Genomic DNA, 25032 nt, shown 5'->3' with positions numbered 1-25032 from the left:
CCCTAAAGCATCCCTGACAGATGGTTGTCCAGCTGCCTCTTGAAGGCCTCTAGTGTGGGAGAGGCCACAACCTCACCAGGCAACTGATTCCATTGTCGTACTGCTCTAACAGTCAGGAAGTTTTTCCTGATTCATACCGTTTTCATAGTGGAATATCCTGCTTGGTGTAGATGAGCCCACAGTGTGTGTGTGTGTGTGTGTGTGTGTGTGTGTGTGTGTGTGTGTGTGTGTCCCATATGATGATCCTCATATTTGGATATGAAAAGATGGGATTTAATCCATGTAATTGAGAGGCTTTGAGCCCTTGGGATACGGTGGGCTATAAACTGAATAAGCGAAATAATATTTACACTGTAACATGAGAAGCAGCCTTCAGTAGAGATTCTGATGAGATTTAGAATTGCTTATAAACCAGCTTTCGCATTACTGATAAGAGCGGTTAGCTTATCGCGAAATCTCGATTAACACCAACTTCAATAATTCAAAAGAAATTATAGATCTGTTTTGTTATTTGCCAAGTTTAATTAGTGGATTCATAGCTAGCATAATCTACCAGGACTCCTGTGGTTATCAGCACCAGTCTGCAGCTACAGCAGGGGAAATCAGATCACAACAACAATGAATACTAATGAGGCTGCGTGATGTGATATGCAACATGGGGCGGGGGGGGGGGGAGACGGCAAGAGGAAGGACAAGACAGGACAATCAAAGAAGGTGTCATTCCCTTAATTGCACAGGTTATGTGGAAATGGGTGGGGCTGTCTCTCCTTGTTATTAATAAGCACGTGCCACGATGGTCAGCAGAATCAACGCTAGCAAGCTCAGAGTCTTAGCTGATGCAAATTTAATCAGTTTGCATTGACTGAAAACCAAAGTCCCTGGTTGTTTACACTGCTCCCTGATTTATGCATTTCAGTTCCATTTTTCTTTGAGTTTCCTTCTTTTCTTCTTTCAGTATACTCTAAGCTGCTTTCATAGAGCAGAGATTAGAATAATAATAATAATAATAACAACAACAACAACAACAACAACCACCACCAGGCCTGCCCCTGCTTAGCTTCCAAGATCGGGTGTGTTCAGGGTAGTATGGCCTTATAATAATAATAATAATAATAATAATAATAATAATAATAATAATAATAATAATAATAGAAGAAGAAGAAGAAGAAGAAGAAGAAGAAGAAGAAGAAGAAGAAGAAGAAGTTGTTAATTTGAAGAACAAAATACTTCTTGAATTGGCAAAACCAGGTAGATGCCAAAGCAGGTATAGAATCATAGAATTATAGAATAGCAGAGTTGGAAGGGGCCTACAAGGCCATCGAGTCCAACCCCCTGCTCAATGCAGGAATCCACCCTAAAGCATCCCTGACAGATGGTTGTCCAGCTGCCTCTTGAAGGCCTCTAGTGTGGGAGAGCCCACAACCTCGCTAGGTAACTGATTCCATTGTCGTACTGCTCTAAGAGTCAGGAAGTTTTTCCTGATGTCCATCTGGAATCTGGCTTCCTTTAACTTGAGCCTGTTATTCCATGTCCTGCACTCTGGGAGGATCGAGAAGAGATCCTGGCCCTCCTCTGTGTGACAACCTTTTAAGTATTTGAAGAGTGCTCTCATGTCTCCCCTCAATCTTCTCTTCTCCAGGCTAAACATGCCCAGTTCTTTCAGTCTCTCTTCATAGGGCTTTGTTTCCAGACCCCAGATCATCCTGGTTGCAGAGAACATCCTTTAAAGTGATGAATTTAGAAGCCCACGAAGAGTCAATTCATTTACAATACCCTTTTGTAGCATTCCTAGAGAGCCCCGGGTTGCACTTTCTCCGCTGACGATTTGAAATATATGGAAGGTGGCATTTTGTTTGTGATGCACTAAGTACCCCCCAAGGAATAAAAAAAAGGGAGGTGTAGAGAAGGACCCTATTTCCAAATGATTCCAACAAAACATGCATGTCCAGCTTTTAGCTGCAAACTAATTAGCATGGAACAGCTTGAAATAGTGAGAAATGAAACATTGCCAATAATCCTTTCTGCAGGGAGAAAGGGGTTTCTGCGGGGTTTGTTAGAATGACAGCTTGTCTTCAATTGTATCTTTGTCTCAATTTATTACATGCATTCCCCATGCATGCTGCCTGCATCGCCCCCATGAGGCACAGGTGGTATGCTGTGAGCTACTGCACAAGACGAATTCCAGAAGAAAAGAGAAATTGCCTGATTTTACATTGCAACGAAAAGGGTGGAATCAGGTATTGCAGTCATGGCCATCACGGTTGTCACATGCTCAAGCCCTTATTAAACCATCCCCGTCCCCCCCAACAGAGCCAGCCCTGCCATTAGGTAGCATGAGGTGGCAGCCTCATTGGATGCTTGGACTGGTGCAGCTGCCTCCTGGTTGTTTATTTATTTATTTATTTTATTACATTTATATACCGCCCCACAGCCGAAGCTCTCTGGGCGGTTTACAACAATTAAAAATAGTAGACATTCAAAGTATACAAAAAATTTAAAAAACATAAAAACAGTATAAAAACAACAACAGTATTCATTTAAAACAACAATTCTGGGGTCCATTAAAACAAACTTAACGTTATTAAATGCTGTTAAAATGCCTGGGAGAAGAGAAAGGTCTTGACCTGGAGCCGAAAAGATAACAACGTTGGCGCCAGGCAAGCCTCATCGGGAAGACCATTCCACAGTCGGGGGGCAACCACTGAGAAGGCCCTCTCCCTTGTTGCCATCCTCCGAGCTTCCCTCGGAGTAGGCACTTGGAGGAGGACCTTAGATGTTGAGTGCAGTGTACGGGTAGGTTCATGTCGGGAGAGGCGTTCCATCAGGTATTGTGGTCCCAAGCCATATAGGGCTTTATAGGTTAAAACCAGCACCTTGAATTGGGCTCGGAAACATATAGGCAGCCAATGCAAGCGGGCCAGAATCGGTGTTATATGCTCAAATCTTCCTGTTCCAGCTATCAATCTGGCCGCTGCATTTTGCACAAGCTGCAGTTTCCGGACTGTCTTCAAAGGCTGCCCCATGTAGAGGGCATTGCAGTAATCTAATTTGGAAGTTACCAAAGTATGGACAACTGAAGCTAGGTTATCCCTGTCCAGATAGGGGCGTAGCTGGGCCACCAACCGAAGTTGGTAGAAGGCACTCCGTGCCACCAAGGCCACCTGTGCCTCAAGTGACAAAGATGGTTCTAGGAGAACCCCCAAGCTACGAACCTGCTCCTTCAGGGGGAGTGCAACCCCATCCAGAACCGGTTGAACACCCCCCATCCGATCAGAGGAACCACCCACCAGCAGCATCTCAGTCTTGTCTGGATTGAGTTTCAGTTTATTAACCCTCATCCAGTCCATTGTCACAGCCAAGCACCGGTTCAACACATCCACAGCCACACCTGATGAAGTTGAAAAGGAGCAGTAGAGCTGCGTGTCGTCAGCGTACTGATGACAGCGCACTCCAAAACTCCGGATGACCGCACCCAACGGTTTCATGTACATGTTAAACAGCATGGGGGACAAGACCGACCCCTGTGGAACCCCATACCGAAGAGTCCAAGGGGCCGAGCAATGTCCCCCAAGCACCACCTTCTGGAGCCATCCTGCTAAGTAGGAGCGGAACCACTGCAATGCAGTGCCCCCCACTCCCAGCTCAGCCAGACGTTCCAGAAGGATACCATGGTCGATGGTATCGAAAGCCGCTGAGAGATCAAGGAGAATCAACAGAGTTACACTCCCCCTGTCTTTCTCCCGACATAGGTCATCATACAAGGCGACCAAGGCTGTTTCCGTGCCAAAACCAGGCCTGAAACCCGACTGAAATGGATCCAGATAATCAGTCTCATCCAAAAGTGTCTGGAGCTGTCCCGCCACCACCCGCTCAAGGACCTTGCCCAGGAATGGAACATTTGCTACCGGCCTGTAATTACTAAGATTTTCCGGGTCCAAGGAAGTTTTCTTCAGGAGTGGTCTCACTACTGCCTCTTTCAGATGGTCTGGGACCACTCCCTCTCGTAGAGAGGCATTAATCACCTCCTTGGCCCAGCCGGCTGTTCCATCCCTACTAGCTTTTATTAGCCAAGAGGGGCAAGGATCCAGAGCAGAGGTGGTCGCGCGGACCTGTCCAAGCACCTTGTCAACATCCTCGAGCTGTACCAACTGAAACTCATCCAAGATTACAGGACAAAACTGTACTCTGGACACCTCACTAGATTCACCTGCTATAACACTGGAATCTAAGTCCTGGCGGATGCAAAATATTTTATTCTGGAAGTGCCTGGCAAATTTATTACAGCGGGCCTCAGATGATTCTACCATGTCCTTGGGGCCAGCATGTAATAGCCCCCGGACAACTCTAAAAAGCTCCGCTGGGCGGCAAATTGAAGATTTAATAGCGGCAGCAAAGTATTGTTTTTTTGCTGCCCTCAGTGCCCCTGAATATGCCTTACTATAGGCACTTACCAATATTTGATTGCATCCACTAGGAGTTCGTCTCCACCTGCCCTCAAGCCTTCTCCTATTTCGTTTCATCGCTCTCAGCTCTGGGGTATGCCACGGAGCCATACGAGCTCTACTCAGGAGAGGGCGCTCGGGAGCAATCCTGTCAACTGCCCGGGTCATTTCTGCATTCCACAGATCAACCAGGGTTTCGACAGGAGAGCCAGCCCTATCAGCCGGAAAACTCCCCAGAGCCCTTTGGAAACCATCCAGATCCATTAGTCTCCGGGGACGGACCATCTTAATAGGTCCCCCACCCTTGCAGAGGGGAAAAGCTGCTGTAAGTCTAAACCTCAGCAAGCAGTGATCCAACCATGACAAAGGGAGGGATGTAAGGTCCCCCACTTCCAGATCACCATCTCCATGTCCAGTTGTGAAAACCAGGTCAAGAGTCTGCCCCGCTACATGTGTTGGGCCGATGACATGTTGGGACAGTCCCATGGTTGTCATGGAGACCATGAAATCCTGAGCCGCCCCGATAAGGCACCCTCGGCATGAATGTTGACATCCTCCAGAACCAACAGTCTGGGGGATCTCAGCATTGCAGCCGAGACCACCTCCGTCAGCTCACCTAGGGAGTCTGTTGAGCAGCAGGGTGGGCGGTACACCAACAGAATCCCTAATCTGTCCCGCTGACCCAACACAAGATGCAAACACTCCAGACCAGTAGTCACATGGACAGAGAGCCTGCAGAGGGAGATAGAATTCCTATAGACCACAGCAACCCCCCCTCCCCGGCCCTCAGGTCGTGGTTGTTCCTCCTGAGCTCTTCATTCCCTGCCATTCCACCTGAGCCTCATGGCCATTCCATCCTCCTGTGCTCAGACCAATGCTTTCTTCTGTCTGTCTGTCTGTCTGTCTGCCTCACCTACTCATCTTCTCCCAACGTGTCACAGACAACACTGCTGGGAAAGACCCCGCCCGATCAAGGAGGCAGCCAGCCCGAGCTACACACTCTAGTAGACATTGCTTAAGTGCACTTGTTGCTTTCTTCACTGGTACTACCACATTGCAGTGGACATTGATCTAGTGGCAATGAGGTATTGCAAGACAGAGCTGTGTATGCCACATGACCTGCCCTACCTACATCCCTTAAGCTGCCCTTCGGGTCTCAGTTGTTGCAGGGGATGCAGTCCCAGTGCCAGTGTGAAATTGCTGATCTGGTTGGCTCCTGTTTATATTTATTACATTTATATTTATTACTGGGCTGCTGTGAAGCCTTAGCTGAAGCAGGTGCGCCACAGAGACAGACTTAGCATCTATAGCCCTAACTTGTGAACCTGAGCTGGGTCTTTTGGAGTCACAAAAGTAGTGAAGGAGGATACCCATTGGAGGGTGGATGTCTCTCCCGTGGCAGCAGGTAGACCAAGGGAGACCGTCATGAAGACTCCTTCCAGAAGCCTCAAAAACTACTTTTAGGGCTGTAGCTCAGCTTCACCAAGAATGCAACCAATTTCCCCATCAAGGCATAACTCAGTTAAGGCTGGGGCAGCCCCAAGTGGTGTAAGTGTGAACAAATCCATTTGCTCAGCTAATTTCCCCCAAAATCAGTTTGCACAGTGGTATCTCTGCAAACCACAGTTACATGTGCCAGCCATTGTAGCATTATCCTCTTCCAGAGTGTCTGATTGTTAGATTGTAATCTTTGGGTGGGAATCTCCTTCTTAGTCATAGATGTTCTATTTGCCACAAGAATGGCCATCAGACTGGAAAAAATCAACTTATATCCCCATACCAAAAAAGGGAAACACTAAAGAATGTTCAAACTATCGGACAGTGGCACTTATTTCACATGCCAGCAAGGTAATGCTCAAGATCCTGTCATGACCTATTTAAAACCCAAATTAGTAGTTTTCTGTCATGTTCCTCAGCCTTGACAACTCCTTTAGCTCCAGAAAGGACTCAGAGGCAGAGGAGACTCCCTCCATTAATCCAACCCCTGCTAGGCAAGGGCCTTCCGGATCAGAGGATGTCATAGAATCATAGAATAGTAGAGTTGGAAGGGGCCTAAAAGGCCACCGAGTCCAACCCCCTGCTCAGTGCAGGAATCCACCCTAAAGCATCCTTGACAGATGGTTATCCAGCTGCCTCTAGTGTGGGAGAGCCCACAACCTCCCTAGGTAACTGGTTCCTTTGTCATACTGCTCTAACAGTCAGGAAGTTCTTCCTGATGTCAAGCACAGGTAGATGTGCCTCTACCTGACTCCTCAGATGCAGAGGACACTCTCTATTACAGCCTTCACCACCCCCACCCCTTGAGAGCCAACAGCTACAAATGAGGCAGTAGCCTTTTAAGAAACAAATTGCTTCTCTGAGGGGGTGGAGTTAACTGCAGGTGTTGAGCTGATAAGGCTTCAGAACGCCTTTGAGAAAGCACCTTCAACAGCTCCCATTGCTTGAGGCTCAGCTATCTTGGAGCTGTCCAGGGTCCTGACAGGCTCTGCCTTTTCTAACTTGCCTGGCTATTCAGCACTCTAAACTGGACTTGCCTTGCCTGAACCTGTCCTGTCAAATCTGTGCCTACATATGCTTTGTTGGCATTAGCACCTCTGTGTGCCTTGAACCAAGTTGGACAGGACAGTTTTCCACCCAACCCAAAACAGAAGGGGGTTGGTGTGTGCTTTTTAAATGGTTCCTATAGCCAGTCCGTTGGTATTCGTTTGTTGAAACCAAAGGGCATCAAAAGAGGAAAACTTAACCATGAAAATAAAATCCAAGTGTGGTTCACTACAATAATGCAAGGTATATAATACAATTAGACTGTAAATCTATTACCTTGACATCATTCTTAACAATATAGCTCTATCCCAAGCGATCAGCTTGACAGGATATAGCAGAAGATTTAACATACCTGATTTTCTCAGCTGCCATCACATACAAAACTGTCTTATAAGCAACTTATTTAACAACAACACCAGCAAATAAATATTCCTGACAGGATCTGTCATTCCAGGAAAAAATGTCTACACAGTTCCACAAAGAACCTCTCACTAGGATCCTTATATAGTGGTCCATCCATACACGGAGAAGTAGCTGGACAGGTTCTCTCTGCACCAGGTACAAGGAGGAGGAGGCGGTGGAGATTGTGTTTCCTGTCTTTGAGGTCAGAGCCAGGACAACTGAAAAGTCCCACGTCCCTCAGGCACTGCATAGGGGGATATAGGATTGCTCCCATCAAAATAATTCAGGGAACAGGATACCAAGTTATTCTTTTCAATGGGAAATGTTTGCATTCATTATTTATTTAAAATAGTTTACACTGCCTTTTGGAGCAAAGCCTCCTCAAGGAAGTTTACAAGATCAAATTAGAAAACAGGAAAATATAAAACACAATTAAATAAAACAGCAGCATTAAACATTTAAGATAACAGTGACAGTAAAAAAAAATACAAGTTATAAAATAAAGAAGGGCAGCCATTCATTTAAAAGCAGACTGAAACATCTGAGACTTTAAGATCCATTTACAAACTTTTATGGAGAAGCCAACTGCATATTCTGCAGTACAGTATCCAGAAGGATGGAGCCACCACAGAAAAGGCCCTACCTCTTATGCCCACCAACCTAATAAATCTTACTAGCAGGCAAGTGAACAGAGCCTGGTATTAGATCCTAGGGCAGACAGTACCATACAGGTGCAGGCAGTCCTTCAAATAAACTGCCTCAAGCCATTTAGGGCTTTAAAGTGGGCACCAGCACTTTAAATTGGGCCTTTAAACACATCAGCTTTCATACCTGCCCACAGCCCCCACAAGCAACTAGGCAGCTATAGGCTGCACCAAGTGAAACTTCTGAACTGTATTTAAAGGCAGTGCCATGTACAACCAGTCTGGTTGTAGTCAGGGCATGAATGACAATAGCAAGGTCCAATTTCTCCAGATAGGAAAGTAGCTGGTGAAGCAGCCAAAGCTGATAAAAGGCACCTCTGAAATGCAGTGCCTCCTGTGCTTTCATAGATCATGCCAAGTCCAGAAACTGTAAGCTGCACATATGGTCCTTCAGGGGAAATCCATCCATTGCTTACATTTAGGTTTAGGTTTGTTGCCATTGAGATGTTCACTCTGGCATAAAACTCCAAACATTTCCCCAATACTCCTCAGAACGACTTGTGTAAATGAGATAAGAGACATATTTTTAGCATATATAAATATTATCTAAAAGAAGGGAGGACCCTATTTATGAGGAGTCCTTTACTCCCAAATAGCCGAGGTCCTGGAGTTCTTAAGGCATATGCTTTGCCTCTGACTGGCAGCTCCTGCCTTCACTCAGACTCCTCTTCTGAACCCACAGACGAGGTGCCATCCTCAGGGGTCCTGTCTTGGAGGTCCTCAGGGTCCACCACTGTCAGTGTAGCTAGACACAAATGCTAGATGTGCCTTCAGTATTACCACAGTTGGCGGTGGGGTGGTGGTGGTTTCCTTCAAAGTCACTCTGGCCTGGGCCAGGCATGACACTTTGTGAGGGGACAGGAGGCATCGTGTAACCTTGGGGATATGGCTAAAAGAACCAGTGTGGTGTAGTGGCTAAGGTGTTGGGAGATCCAGGATCTAGCCCCACTCGGCCATGGAAACCCACTGGGTGACTTTGGGCCAGTCTCAAACTCTCAGCCCAACCTACCTCACAGGGTGGTTGTTGTGAGGATAACATGGAGAGGAGGAGGATTATGTACACTGCCTTGGGTTCCTTGGAGGAAAAAAGACGGGATATAAATGAAATAAATAAAAGTGCAGCCCCTTTGTACTCGTGTTGTCCATCATGTGTGGGTAAGGCCTGCTTGGAGTAATGCATATTCAAGATAACTATGTTGTTGTGTTTGCATGGTAAGTTATCCTGTGAGAAAAAGAGAAGCACATTGAAATCCATGAGATATCCTGCAGGTTTTTGGAAAGCCATTCAGCCTCTGCTGTAGCCCTATGAACATGTAAAACATTTCAGACTCAAGCTCAGAAAGTGTTACCTCAGGATAAATGCGTAGGCATGTAAACAAGACCTTTATAGCCTTTCTACTATTTCCATCAGAATCCGGCCTGTTGTGATCCCATCGCTATATTGACTCACTCAACATAATCTGACAACGGGTTGTTGTTGTTTTTTTAAAAAAATATGTTTATTTATCACAAATAAGTAAGATTAACAAGTATTAATTCTAAGCACTGTTCCTGTCACAGAGAAAAAAAAATCTTCAAAGAAAACCTTGCATTTAAAAATAAAAATCCCCCCTAGGAGGAACAATTAGCATATAACAGATGATGACAGGCCCAGTCTCAAGATTTTTCTATCTTGGTGAGGTCTGCCTGTCCTGTTTTGTACATCAGAACACTGACATCTTTTCCTTCTGGCTTTGTGGGACTAGAGTGAAGAAACTCCAAGTTAAAATCTTATAAGAGCAAAATCCTCATTTTCAAACCTCACGGTCCATCTGTTGATGGCTTGAATGGAATATATCAAATTTTATTAAGGCAACCCAGCATGGGTTATAGCCAGATACAAGAGTCATGATATAAAAACATTACATTACATTACAGCATTGTATTAAACATCAAATATTGAACTTTTACATATAAAACATCATATATAGTGCTGGGATTTTTACCAGCAATCTTAGTTATCATCAGGGGACACTAAGTCTTTCCTAATTTTTGCCGCTTTCACTGCAAAGCAAGCCAGGTTTAACAAGATGGATTTTGCAGTGTTTGTAAATAAGTAGCCAATTTTATCCAGATCTGTATAATGAGTAATTGAAGCCAGAAATCTCGCTAGATGTTTATCCCTAGGGGTGTTGTATAATTTACAGTATAGAACATAATGAACTGTATCCTCTACTGCTTGGTCAGAATGGAATATATATAATATCTGTATCAATGGATGGATGAATCATTAACTATTTTATTAATCACTGATGAAACAGAACTATAATTAGAACTCATATACGTTGTTGCAAACAACCTATGTCCTTATTGCCTCAAAAAGATGCAACTTGTGTCTTGGTCTTCAATTTCATCCTGTCCCTCTAAATAAGGATTTTTGCATTTTATTTTTAAATGTAGTCCTTGTGCAATAAGTGCAGCAATTGGGGAAGGGAACATATCCCAACTGCTTGGCTGTTTCTATTATGTGTTATGTAGTCCCATACAGATTATAGCAGACACCAACTTGTATTATTATATGTTTCATAAAACAAAATAAAGTATTTGGTTAGCAATAGACTACATCCTGGTTCACATGACATGGAAGCCCAATGTAGGTTAATTTACCCATGAGGAGCTGCAGCACGTGCCAGCCACCTTTATCAATATGCAACCCCAAACTGGGGTGGGGGGTTGCCATGGCTTGTTGTGTTATCCAAACCCAGTTGGCGGGGATTATTTGAGGGTTAAACAACCCTTGCTTAACCCTAAAACAGACATGGGTCATTATGTCGGCCAGCACAAACTGCAGCACTTCACAGGTAAATTAACCCACAATGGGCTGTCATGCTGTGCACGTTGGCCCAGGGCATATATTTAAATTCTGCTTGACACAGAATTGGAAAACAACATTAATGGTATTCTAAAGAAAAACATCTCAGGATGTGGTAAAACTGTTCCTGGATTGTACTACATCAGACTGGAGGTATTTGAATGCTTGCATCTGTACAATGTCACACAGTGCTCACCATATATAAGTCAGTGATGGGCATTTTGTGTCCCTCTAAATGTTTTGGCCTACAACACCCATGAATCCTCATCCTCACCATTGGTTATGCTGACCAAGGCTGAGGGTGCTGTAGGCCAAAACATCTGGAGGACCACAAGTTGTGCAGCCCTGGTGTAAACAAACTACTCATGTGAGCTGTGAGTTAGTCAGCTGCAGTAACCTATTCACTGTCATTATGACATAGGCTTTAGCTAGACCTAAGGATTATCCCAGGCAAATGGAGGGGTCGTCCCTGCCTGCTCCCAGGGATATAGGCCTGGTGATCTAGCCATGGCCCATAGCTCTCTAGTATAAGGGGAGGGGGCATGCCTCAGTGGTACATCACACACACTGCTTGCAGAAGGCTCATGGGTCTCTGCATGATTAATGGCTAGACCAGCAAACTGAACTGGTTTCCAGTTTACTGTGGCTGTCATTGGGCACCCCAAACAAAAGGTAGCAACAGAGAAAAGAGTTCATGCTATTTCTAATTTGGGACTTATTTCATGAGAAAATCGTACTTTTGAGTGAGTTGTTTAAAAGATACAGTTGTTTAAAATATATAAGCCTGCAAACAAATTAGTGGATGTTTCTGTATTGATTTAGATCAGGGCTGCGAAAAGGTCTGAACTGACGATTTAAGCTTAGCGGTTGTGGGAAGAATATCTGACTTCCAATATTGACCTCTGTCTTTCTCAGCCAGACTCCCCAAACTTGCAATATCAGGATATTATTTATAGTTCTAAACAATGAAAAATCTTAATAATCTCTGATACTTGAATGAACTACTGACTGTGCTGTTGCATTGTACCAATAAAGACTGAGCAGGTGGAGTTTTAAAGCCTTTATTAGAGAACTGTGATTATCTTCCACTCTTAGTCCCCCATCTGATAATGTAGAGCTTGTGATACAGCCTGGTTGTGATTCCATGCTCCCCACCACACACACACACACACACACACACACACACACACACACACACACACACACACAGCATGCAAGAGGGATACACCACAGGGCTATTTTGCAGGGATTTTTAATGCTGCTCTCTCAGCCTGAACCCCAGCCTGCAATGTGGAGATAATAGCACTGGCCAACACTGCAGGGTTGTTTCCGCTACTTTCTAAGCCTCAGCCTGACTGCCAGCCTGCAGTATTAACAGGTTGCACTCTCTCAGTCACAGCTTCCGTCTACCATAACCTAGATTATAGAGAAAACAGGCTGCATTTGCACTGGGAATTTCTTTACCATGATGATGTTCAAATGGTTAAGAACCAGAACTAAACATGAAATGAAATGTTCCATACAACATAAAACCCACATAATTTATTTTTATTTATTATTGCATTTCTATCCCGTCTTTTTTACTCCAAGGAACCCAAGGAACCCACTGTTGTTTTTATATTGTTGTTAATATAACAACAATAAACGTCTTTATTAATCTTATCCCTGCTATCCTCCCTTCCTTGCTTCATATTATTAATTTTTCTCTGTCCTCTGGTTCATTTCCTTCTGCTTTTAAACATGCTACAGTCTCTCCTATTCTCAAGAAACCTACTCTTGATAGGCTATCTCTGTCTAACTACCGACCTGTCTCTTTGTTGCCGTTTGTTTCAAAGATCCTGGAGCGTGTGGTCTACTCTCGTTGTCTTGATTTTCTTTCTAGTAACTCTGCTCTGGATCTTTTTCAATCTGGATTCCGTCCTTTGCATTCCACTGAAACAGCCCTTACTAAGATTACCAATGATCTTCTTACTGCCAAGTCTAAAGGCCATTATTCCGTTCTTATTCTCCTTGATCTAACTGCAGCCTTTGACACGGTTGATCATGATCTTCTTTTAGATTCCCTTCATGACCTTGGATTTTGTGGCTCTGTCTATAACTGGTTTGCCTCCTATCTAGTGGGTCGCTCTTTCAGCGTGTTGGCTAATGGCAGCTCGTCTTCTTCTTTTCCCCTTTCAGTAGGAGTTCCCCAAGGCTCGGTGCTTGGTCCGTTGTTGTTTTCTTTATACATGTTGCCCTTGGGTAATCTTATTCAATCTCATGGCCTCCAATATCATCTGTATGCCGATGATACACAATTATATCTTTCATCTCCGGATCTTTCTCCTGATGTTCACGATCGTATCTCGGCATGTCTTTCAGATATCTCAGCTTGGTTGCTTCATCGTCGTTTGAAACTTAATATGGCAAAGACTGAATTGCTTGTTTTTCCTCCTAAACCTTCTCCTCATCTCTCATTCTCTCTTACTGTCAATGATGTTACGCTTACTCCAGTCAAGGAAGCTCGTAGTCTTGGCTTTATATTTGATTCCTCGCTCTCCTTTATTCCTCATATTGAGGCAGTAGCTAAATCCTGTCGTTTTTTCCTGTATAATATTGCCAGGATTCGATCATTTTTGTCTGTCTCTTCTGCCAAGACTCTTGTTCATGCATTGGTTATTTCTCGGTTGGACTACTGCAACCTTCTTCTCACTGGCCTTCCTTCTTCTCACATCAGTATGTTGGTTTCTGTTCACCACTCTGCTGCTAAGATCATCTTCTTGGCTCACCGCTCTGACCATGTAACTCCACTTCTGAAATCTCTTCATTGGCTTCCAATTCACTTCAGAATCCAAACTTCTCCTGTTGACCTACAAAGCTTTTCACTGTCTAGCTCCTTCCTATCTCTCCTCTCTCATCTCACACTATTGCCCCGCTCGTGCTCTTCGCTCCTCTGATGCCATGTTTCTCGCCTGCCCAAGGGTCTCTACTTCCCTTGCTCGGCTTCGTCCATTTTCTTCTGCTGCTCCTTATGCCTGGAACGCTCTTCCAGAACATTTGAGAACTACAAGTTCAACCACAGCTTTTAAAGCTCAGCTAAAAACTTTTCTTTTTCCTAAAGCTTTTAAAACTTGATTTTGTTCTGACTTTATACTGTTAGTTTTACCCTACCCAGTGCCTGTTTACCCTACCCTGTGCCTGTTTGCATTCTCTTCCCCTCCTTATTGTTTTATTATGGTTTTATTAGAATGTAAGCCTATGCGGCAGGGTCTTGCTATTTACTGTTTTACTCTGTACAGCACCATGTACATTGATGGTGCTATATAAATAAATAAATAAATAATAATAATAATAATAATAATAATAATTTATGTTTCTGATGGTTCTTAAATTTTGTATACTTTTTAATGTTTACTGTTTTAACTTTTGTATACCACCCAGAGTGCTTCAGCTATGGGGCGGTATATAAATGTAATAAATAAAATTAAATAAATAAGGTGACATACATAATCCTCCTCCTCCTCTCCATTTTATCCTTACAACAACAATCCTGTGAGGTGGGTTGGGCTGAGAGTCTGTGACTGGCCCAAAGTCACCCAGTGTGTTTCCATGGCTGAGTGGGGACTAGAACCCGGATTTCCCAACTCCCAGTCCAACACTTTAACCACTACACCACATTGGATCTCATGGTACAACACGGCAGGGGGAAAGAGCCTTGCCTGGATCCTTGGACACACAATCAGATGAGACAAAGCTAAGCTTGATGGACTTTGCTTAAGGCAGCTTCATATGTTCATATGCTATTGAATGTGGCACTGGACACCGACTGCATTGTTTTCCCATGACATGGTTGCTTCAAAGAAATGTCTTTCCAAGTACTAAATGTTTACAGCTCCCCTAAACCAAATATAACGCACTCTAATCCCCGGTTCATATTTTACTGACTCTTTGAACATGGCAGGCAATTGGGCAGATGTTCTTCCTTCCATTAAGTCCCACAAGAGACATGTGAGCCGAAGTCTCCATCCCAACATCTATTTCCACGATTTCCACACCCTCCTCTGTTGTTTTCCCAAAGAGAGAAAAACTGTATGATTGGAAGTTTAGTTGTTTTTTAATCAAGCTAATGTCACTGGTTGGGGGAAGGGCTATAATTGGAAGAAGAATTCAATCAAGAGCACAAACGAAGCACATGTAAAAATAAGTATAAGCCATAGAGACAGTTATTTGAGTTTATCCTAGTTGGAAGTTTATTTCTTGCCTTTCTTAGAGATCTGCTCTAAATAACTACATTTGAATACTGATCTGAGTCAGGGAAGGGGAGTAGTTATGTAGTGCACCATCTCTTTAAATCCTCCCGCTGCAAATCCACTTGACCTACTCTTGGGGGAAGCTTCCAGTTTCTCAAGCAGCATTCAGAAAACACGGAACTCGTCCGAAAAGCAGAATTCTACAAAATAGGAGGTCCTTAATTAACGACTGGTTCCATCTCCTCAAACTTTTAAAAAATTCCTATTAAATTAGTTTTTAAAGAACACGCTAGGATGTTTCTGCATGTTGTTTGAAAGTTTAAATAGTCTTATCCTTTATGCATTATTCACAGCAGCCAGATGCTTTGGGGAGTTTGGTTGCCTTTGGATGGGATCTAGCATTTCCAATTTAGTGTTGTAATTTAAACTGAAATATCTAGGTCTGGGCATACTTCCTTTCCATCCCATTGCTCGAAAAGTGAAACAACTCCTCCACTAGTCTGCTGTGGCTACAGCTTTAAGCTTCTGTGTTGAAAACCTGGGTACTACACCACTTAAAGCATATCTTTAATGCATTTTCTAGGCAGTACACAACATTTATGGGCATAATAATATTGTTTATTTTCAAAATTTATATGAGGCTCCTCTCCTGACCAAAGAAGCTCCCTGAGTGGCAACCAGAACTGCAACTAAAGACAATATTAAAAGTAGACATAAAACCAGCCAAAACAAAACAATGAAATGACAGAGACAATAAAAAGTGGGAATGGGAGCAAACAAACCAGCAATTAAAATCATCAATGAGTTGATGTGCTGAAAGACCTAGACAACAACAAAAAACTTCACCTGGTGCCGGAAAAACAACCAATTTGGCACTGGGCAAGCCTCTCTAGGAAGGGTATTCCTGATATGTGGCAATTGTGGTAAGAGCCCCAAAAGTGGGCTCTCTCTCGGAACGTGTCTAGCCGCCAGAACCAAATACAAGTCAAAACAAATATTCCAGGCAAACACCACAATAGAGAAAATATCAACACCTGCCGTAGATGTTATCACTCTGAGTTGTTTAAAATTGAATAGGTGGCACTAATATCCCAATTCTGCAGGTCATTGGAAAAGTTAGTCTGTTGTAAAGCCGAACCTCTCTACATAAGCAACCCCAACCTTTTTGCTTATATTTTTATTCTCCTGGTGGTGATTCCTAGATGTAACAAAGAAACTCACATACTCAAGCCACTTTTGTGGAACAATTAGCCTCCAACAGTGTTTCCTAGGGAAGGACGCAAGATGGATTCTCAGACTATTCTGTAAAAGCAACTGTAGAATTCACAGTTATCTAGGTTAGTGTGATTAGCTAACCTGATGAGTGGGCTTCTTGCCTTGTTATGTCTGAATGGAGCCATGTGGCTGAATGTGCTATGTTACGTCTTGCCTGTTTTGTCTATATAACCTTTGCTTATGCTCTCCGCAAGAGTGTTAATGAATTCTGAGTGTTTCCGCCTCTGCACTTATTGGTACTGTAGTGTTAGTGTGTTAGAATCAGTGTTTGGAAAGGAGTCACATGGGAATGTTATAATTAAGAGGCAGAGTACAGTTGTTTTCTACAGCTAAGAAACTACAGCTCACCCATCATGAGTCGTCATTCTATCCCTTCCTCTCATTTTCCGTAGTCCTTAGATTTTATGGCTGTGTTTATAAATCTTTATCTACTCTTTGGCTGTTTATTATTTTATATTGTAATGTATTCTTTTAACCATTTGTAATCCACCCAAAGAATGGTTGTGATTGGGCAAATTAAAAATGGCAATCTAGCCATAGTAAATAAATGTTGGCAAACTGTAAAATTCCCCCTGCCGTTTTCTTCAGTGTTCTGCCCTGAACTCAGCTACCTTCTACTTTCCTTGACATCTGGGCACTTCTAATTTGTAAGGAGGAAGAGAGAATGAGAATATGTGCTACTGCTGCTGCCTGTACTAACTTCTGCTGGTGAGTAAACTCCTTTTCTTCTTGAAGGCTGCAATTCTATACACACTTGAACTCAATTGGGGATACTTCTGAATAGACCTGTATAGTATAGGATTGCACTGTAAGGATATCTTAGCTCTGAAGATGGTGCAAGGATTTCTTTAGGAAGTGGTAGGGCAGCCGTGGAGAGTCTTATATGGATGCTGAGTCTTAGGTTCAACAGTCCTGACATAGGAGATAACTAGTGGAGAGATTTTTGGTTGGCTCCCGGCTGCCCACAAGCAGAGTCTGCTGATGGAATGGGGGTTTCCTGCTTCCTTCCTCCCCACTGCAGCCCCTGAGCCCCACTGAAAATCTGCTCTGATGTGGAATATGGCACAAAGGACTTCAGCAGGAGAGAGAAATCAGCAGGAGCTCTGAACTCCCACTTGTGCTTGCAGAAGTGTCTTCCACTTAATGGTACGATCCCGTTGGATCCAACCCAATGAGGGTACTAGCATGCTGTCGTGTTTCTCAAAACCTCCTGCCTTCTTGGGAGACAATAATGAGGCCTGCTAAGTAATCCACAAGGCTTTCTTCAATCTCTTCCCACCCGAAGAGAGTCTAATCTCTAGGAACTTTCCCCTAGACAAAAACTATGCAAACTAAGAGAGACAATTGTCTTTTCAAGAAGAATGGAAAGCCCTTTCCCAAGATGCGTTAACTTCAGAGAGACTAGTTCTGAGGCGGCTTCTGATGGGATGCCAGCCAGGCTGACTTTCTCTCGCCTTTTTTAGGCTCCACCCATTTTAGACTGAGGCCTACTCTAGGATCGGCTAACCTCTCTGTGCTCTCCCCCTCAGAAGAATGTTGGCTCCCCACTGACTGTGTATTATTTGCCCTTGACGAGATAAGCTCTGGAGAGGGTTCACTCCCTGCTGGTGAAGAGCCCATGAGAGCTTTCTCCCCCACTGGTACAGGCTGGCATATTTCTGGCGCCGACTCCTCTACTTCAGAGTCTGATTCTGATTGATCACCTGAAACACCTTCTTCCAAGCCAGGGGGAGCAGAGCTAGACATAACACATGCATCTGCACAAAGCTGCTAGTGCACATAAGGTGGTTTCGCTGGTTTGTGGCCTTTATTTTGTTCTTCACACCTAATTTACTTTAAGTCCATAACCATTTATAAATACACACTCCTAGTTCATTTTGAAAATAAATATAAAACTCACAGCTTACATAAAAGGCAGGTGGCATTCATCTTACTAATTGGGATGTCAAAGACCATTGCATCTGATTAAATCTCTGTACTTCACATTATGTAAATATTCCAGCGCTCAGAAAAATCAATACACAGTTACGTGGTGGGTGGGTGACAAAACTGGTAAACACATTAGTGTCTGTCTGGTTCCTTAATCTTCTACTTACACGCGAGACGATGCCTAAGTTCTTCTTGGTTTCACAAGAGTCTGCATTTGGCCAAATCTCTTCAAGATGCATCACCCAGAGCTACTGTGCTATTAAGAATTTATTTCCGTCTTCTGAATTCAATCAATTAACTTCAGTGTAATTTCACTGTGCTTACCTTCCTTCTAATTTGACTTCAAGACCATATCAAATGTGTGCTCGTAAAATATCAAAATGATCTGTCACCTCAAACTCTGCAATAGGGACAAACTGAGAATCATCTAAGACAGCCATCCTCAAACTGGTGCCCTCCAGATGTTTTGGACTTCAACTCCCAGCAGCCACAGCCAGCATGGCCAAATTAAGTGTAGTTCCAAACATGTGGAGACTACCAAGTTGGCTGTTCTAAAAACTAAACTGCCTGCATTGCTAAATATGTAGCGTGTAGCTGATCCCCCCTTTTTTACTTTAATGTAAGTGTGCAAGGCCCTGATTCGCAACTGGACCACCATACAAGGGTCAGGAAAGTTAAACTTTCTCATCCAGCTATTCCCTCTATAACCACCACCACTCTCGATGCTGCACAGGGTCCTAAGGAACGAAGAAAAAAATCCATTGGTAAAACCACACACATACACTAATTTTTTAAGAAAATTAACGTCAGTTACACGTTACACATTTTACGTACAGTGTAGTTTAGCCCTCAGACACAGAGACAATGAAGAGAATTGGAAACCACTTCAATACACGGAAAAGTTGCACGGCACTGTCATGACTGAGACAGAATTGCTATATTATTATTATTATTATTATTATTATTATTATTATTATTATTTATTTATTTATATAGCACCATCAATGTACATGGTGCTGTACAGAGTAAAACAGTAAATAGCAAGACTCTGCCGCATAGGCTTACAATCTAATAAAATCCTAGTAAAACAATAAGGAGGGGAAGAGAATGCAAACAGGTACAGGGTAGGGTAAGCAGGCACAGGGTAGGGTAAAACTAACAGTATAAAGTCTGCACAACATCAAGTTTTAAAAGCTTTAGGAAAAAGAAAAGTTTTTAGTTGAGCTTTAAAAGCTGCGATTGAACTTGTAGTTCTCAAATGTTCTGGAAGAGCGTTCCAGGCGTAAGGGGCAGCAGAAGAAAATGGACGGAGCCGAGCAAGGGAAGTAGAGGCCCTTGGGCAGGCGAGAAACATGGCATCAGAGGAGCGAAGAGCACGAGCGGGGCAATAGTGTGAGATGAGAGAGGAGAGATAGGAAGGAGCTAGACCGTGAAAAGCTTTGAAGGTTAACAGGAGAAGTTTATAGTGGATTCTGAAGTGAATTGGAAGCCAATGAAGAGATTTCAGAAGCGGAGTAACATGGTCAGAGCGGCGAGCCAAGAAGATGATCTTTGCGGCGGAGTGGTGAACAGAAACCAACGGACTGATGTGAGAAGAAGGAAGGCCAGAGAGAAGAAGGTTGCAGTAGTCCAACCGTGAAATAACCAGTGCATGAACAAGCGTCTTGGCGGAAGAGACAGACAAAAATGATCGAATCCTGGTTTCTGCCAAATAATTTCTGGCCGGTTTGTTCTTTCCAAAGGCAATCATCAGGTAAAGACAAAGAGTTGCATTGTCATTTAAATCTCAACAAACACAGTGGCTCAACAGCCTTAGCTCAATCCTACCCATGTCTATGCAGAAGTAAACCTCATTGGGTTCAATGGGGCTTATACCCAGGTAAGTGCATAGCAGATTGTAACCTAAGAGTAACTTCAGATCAAGAATAAACTTTAGATAATAACATAAAGTGGTTTTCATGCACTTTTACCTGGGGAATTGAATTATGATATAAAAATTCTGTGACCCTTTTTTTCTTGCTAAGAATGAACACAATACAATTAAATGGAGTAATGTGTGTGTCAGCCTTTATAGAAAAAAGTGTAGTTTAATGGATAATTTGCTATATCCCCCCTCCCTTAGACTTGGGGAGCAAAGCATATGCAAATGCAGCAAAATAGTATTCATAAAAGTGTCCCAAGGAAATATTTAAAAGCAGTAGAATACTAAAATACATCGATTGTGGCACGCAAAAACAATAGTTCTATTTTATGCTATCACAGCTCATAGTATTAGGCAGGAAGGATAATACATGTTATCAAAGCAAGAAATAAATTCAATGCACTGAAAGCAAACAAAAATATGTCTACTAAATACCACCAAAGGCAAGTCTGAGTGATCAAGTTAAGTTAAAGCCACATACAAAATGAATGATCTTACATGGTTTCCAGAAGACCCAAGTGTGCAGGGTATTAGACTGCAGACTTGGGAGATGATGTTCCTTCACCGTGCAGATGAGTCTTCAGCAGTTGACAAATGGAACTGTAAACTTGGCACCATGTGCCTGGATCCAGTGACATGGTGGTGTTATATGATTGGAGCAAAGCACATGACTGAAACTTCCAAACCTTTGGGGAATATGCAATGACACTGTGAGGATATGCAATTGGTGGCTATCATACCACCTTGATGCCACAGTTGGGCCCATATTTGTTTGACATAATGCTTATAGATCAATTCAGGCATATCCTGAAACAATTAATTGGCTGAAACTGGGAAAGAGCATAGGAAACTGCCTTGCCAAGTCAGATTCTTGGTCCATCTAGTTCAATAGTGTCTACACTGACTGGCAGCTGCAAGATTCCAGGCTGAAGCTTTTCCCAGGCCTACCAAGAGATGCCCAAGATTGAATGTAGGATCTTCTGCATGCAAAATATGCTATCTTTCACTTAGATATGGTCCTTCAAAGGGCATTTGAGCTATGTGCATATGCAATTAACATGTGATCCAGTGTTTCTAGAAATGATATCATAAAGCATAATATATATCTCAGCATGAACTTTAAATGATTTTGAATTTCTACAGTACTACAAACCTGTTCAGATGACATGTTAAACCACGGTGGTTAAGTATTTTGAGCTAAACATTATGGCTTAGCATGTCATGTGAACCATATCTTAACGTGCCGTGTGAACCATTCCTAACTATGGTAGCCAAATAACCACAGTTTAAACACATTCACTAACCATTTGCTGCAAAAAGGTTAATGGGCTAACCAAGGCTTAGTGTGTTGTTTGAACAAGCCCTATGTAATACTAAAGAGTTCCCTATTCTGGTGCCCTCCAGATGTTTTGGACCTCAACTCCCATCAGCCCCATTCCAGCCAGCATGGCCAACAGTCAGAAATCATGAAAGTTGTAGTCCAAAACATCTAGTGGACACCAGGTTTGGGAAAGTTCTATTAGGTAATTTGAATTCTCTCAAAATGTTGACTGCACATTTGGACAGCTCTATAAACTACAATGTAATAATACAAGCTAATCTAGGCATGGTGGAGAAAGGGAATTTTATAGGTCAAGTCCAAGGCCTATTGAGTCTCTAATCTGGTAGGAAGCTTTTGGCTCAACCGCTTAGTTTATGTGGCCCACTGCAACTAAGCCTTTAACAAAGGCAAAGCATAAATAAATTCAGTCATTCACTGACACCACCCTTGTTCTTCCTTTGGCAAATTTTAGATTGTAAGCTCTTTGGGGCAGGAAACTCTCCTGTTGTATCCTTTAAAACACCATGCAGGGTGATGGTGCTTTAAATAAATAAATAAATAAATAAAGGTAGTGGTATTAACAATAACCAATACTGGAAGTTCAATTCTAAGTGTACCACCGCAAGGCCCTTCCCAGTTCTGACCTTTTATCAATCTAAAGTATATAGACTATATCAAATCTTGATGTTAAAACCTAAGGAACTAGGATTTCAACCAATGAAAAATTGTGCCATAAGAAATGGATGATGCTAATCCAGGAATAAAGTACAAAACAAGGACAGAATAGAGCATGGTGGCTTTTATTGATGGCAGTATTAACAATGGTTTCTTTCATATGTAAAAAGTTTAGCTTCATAGAACTAACTTTAAAAAAAATGTCTCTGGTGGGTATATTCTGTATTCCCTGTTTGTTATAGTCTTCTTTGTCAAGTGCCATCCTTCAGGCAAAGTGAGACATCGTGAGCACTGAAGAGACTGTTGATAGCTTCTCCCCAACAAATACCTGAAGAGAGGAGAAAAAGAACAACAACATCTCTTTGTCATTTGCACTCCAGCTTGCACTGTAAATCAACAAAATTTGTATAATACAGCGAACACTTGGAAAGACAGATAATGGAACAAACTTATTATTTTTTTGTATTTTTCTGCATTATATGGAGAAATAGCCATATGTGTGTCTGTGTGTGGTGTGTGGACACAGAGACAAACACACATGCACACAGTTTTGTGTAACTTTCAAATAATTTATTTATTTATTTATTACATTTTTATACCGCCCAATAGTCAAAGCTCTCTGGGCGGTTCATCTTTATGGTTTCATCTTTATGAGATAAAGCTATTTTTCTTAATGAGGTAAGACTTGCTGTTTGGATTTATTTTTAATCACCTATTAGGAAGTACTGAGAGGAGAAAGAACCTGATAATAAATAAGGTAGCCAAGGTACTAATAACTTTCTAATGGCTGTTCCTCATTATATGGAGGAATCACTATCAACATTCATGATGTCCATTACAAACTCCATAGGCTCCATGAAGTCAATGGTTAAACCAGCCCTGATTTTTAAATAAACCAGACTAACAATCCAGTGATAAAAAAAAACCCTGCCAATTTAACTGCCTTAACTGACGTGCCCCATGATTGGTGATAATGTTGTGCAATGTCAGAAATTGAGCTTGCTTACAATTTACCCTCCATTTAACCTCAGATGGATTACAACCCTTGATAGGGAGGCTTAAATCTTGGCCCTGACTGCAATTTAGAATCATAGAATAGTAGAGTTGGAAGGGGCCTATAAGGCCATCGAGTCCAACCCCCTGCTCAATGCAGGAATCCACCCTAAAGCATCCCTGACAGATGGTTGTCCAGCTGCCTCTTGAAGGCCTCTAGTGTGGGAGAGCCCACAACCTCGCTAGGTAACTGATTCCATTGTCGTACTGCTCTAAGAGTCAGGAAGTTTTTCCTGATGTCCAGCCAGAATCTGGCTTCCTGTAATTTGAGCCCGTTATTCCATGTCCTGCACTCTAGGGTGATCGAGAAGAGATCCTGGCCCTCCTCTGTGTGACAACCTTTGAAGTATTTGAAGAGTGCTTACGTAGGGTGGCCATATGAAAAGGAGGACAGGGCTCCTGTATCTTTAACAGTTGTATTGAAAAGGAAATCTCAGCAGGTGTCATTTGTATATATGGAGAACCTGGTGAAATTTCCTCTTCATCACAACAGTTAAAGCTGCAGGTGCCCTTCCCTCTTTTAAATCTGGTCACTCTAGTATAGCTCCTGCACCTTTAACTGCTGTGATGAAGAGGGAACTTCACCAGGTTCCCCATATATACAAATGACACCTGCTGAAATTACCTTTTCAATACAACTGTTAAAGATACAGGAGCCCTGTCCTCCTTTTCATAGGGTCACCCTAGCTTACATTACAACTAGATGCCATTTGGACAATGTAAATTGGAGGCCTGATGACCTGATTCAGATTGGGATCACATGGGGATGTGGATGCTTAAAGTTTCCCTACAAACCCCAGTGTGAGGACAGCAATTAATGTGTGAGGTCACATTCCATAACTAAAGGATTAGGCATGACACAGAATTCCTCTGGAAAACAATGGCATACTGGCAACATTCTAGTTTCAGAGTGAAACTCAGCATGCCCAACATAATGGGGCATGAAAACCTTGATAACTTTTAAACCGCTGCCCAGGATTTCACCAAACCAATAAAAGGTACACTGTTTTGAACAGCCTGAATAAAGTACATCAGTAGTTTTCACAAGAATTTGAAAGAAAGATATGCTTTGGGCACAAAGTTGCCCTCACGGGTGTGCTGAATATATTAAGATCCAGAATAGAGACCCTGAAGTTATGTGCAAAGCAGAAGGGAAAACAAACGTAGTGTCCTCCTTAACGCAGGAGCATCAAGAAGTGGATCTAAAGCTTTCTTAAAGAACTTCATACAACAGGGCAATGTACAGGCTGTTCCTTTTAATGAAGAAAAAAAGAACAAGCTCAAAATACAATGCTATAAATGTAATAAGCAGGCAAAGAGCATTTGATATGAAGTATGTTTTGGTATATAGAAGTGAAGAACCTCTTGTTTTAGGAATTAATTGGATGATGAAGCATGGGTTATTGAAAAAGTTTTAAAGTATGGTTTTGCAGGAACACCAGAAAATTGCTAAAAGAAAAAAAAGTGATGTGGATTTTAAACTAAGAATACAAAACGTGGTCACTTTCCCCACAGTTTGCAAACTATCTTTCTTTGCTTCCAATTGAAGCAAAGTTGGTCGGCCAGAGCAAAGGAGGAGTGGGGGGGGGGAGTTGGAATGTAAAAGGACTGAAGGCAAAATAATGAATCAAGTTGAAAAGTATCGTTGGGGGAGGGATAAAAAGGGAAAGTAAAAATAAAATTTTA

The 25032-nt window shown here is 42.6% G+C and overlaps 1 protein-coding gene across 2 annotated transcripts in view; it reads right to left on the bottom strand.

Annotated features, from left to right (window-relative positions):
* TDRD3 (tudor domain containing 3) overlaps nt 1-25032 on the bottom strand; it is a 388945-nt gene that overhangs the window by 279657 nt on the left and 84256 nt on the right. Inside the window, exon 14 of one of the 2 annotated variants that reach the window (XM_063125987.1) lies at nt 22403-22621. The exons of the other annotated variant lie outside the window; for it this stretch is intronic. The gene's annotated coding sequence lies outside the window, so the exon portion shown is untranslated. Of the gene's footprint in view, nt 1-22402; nt 22622-25032 lie in introns of those variants that run through there. 2 annotated transcript variants of the gene reach the window in all.

Source organism: Elgaria multicarinata, chromosome 5, assembly GCF_023053635.1.
Source record: "Elgaria multicarinata webbii isolate HBS135686 ecotype San Diego chromosome 5, rElgMul1.1.pri, whole genome shotgun sequence".
Lineage (NCBI taxonomy): Eukaryota > Metazoa > Chordata > Lepidosauria > Squamata > Anguidae > Elgaria > Elgaria multicarinata.
The sequence above is the reverse complement of the archived record's forward strand: the minus strand, read 5'-3'. Positions and strand labels throughout refer to the sequence as shown.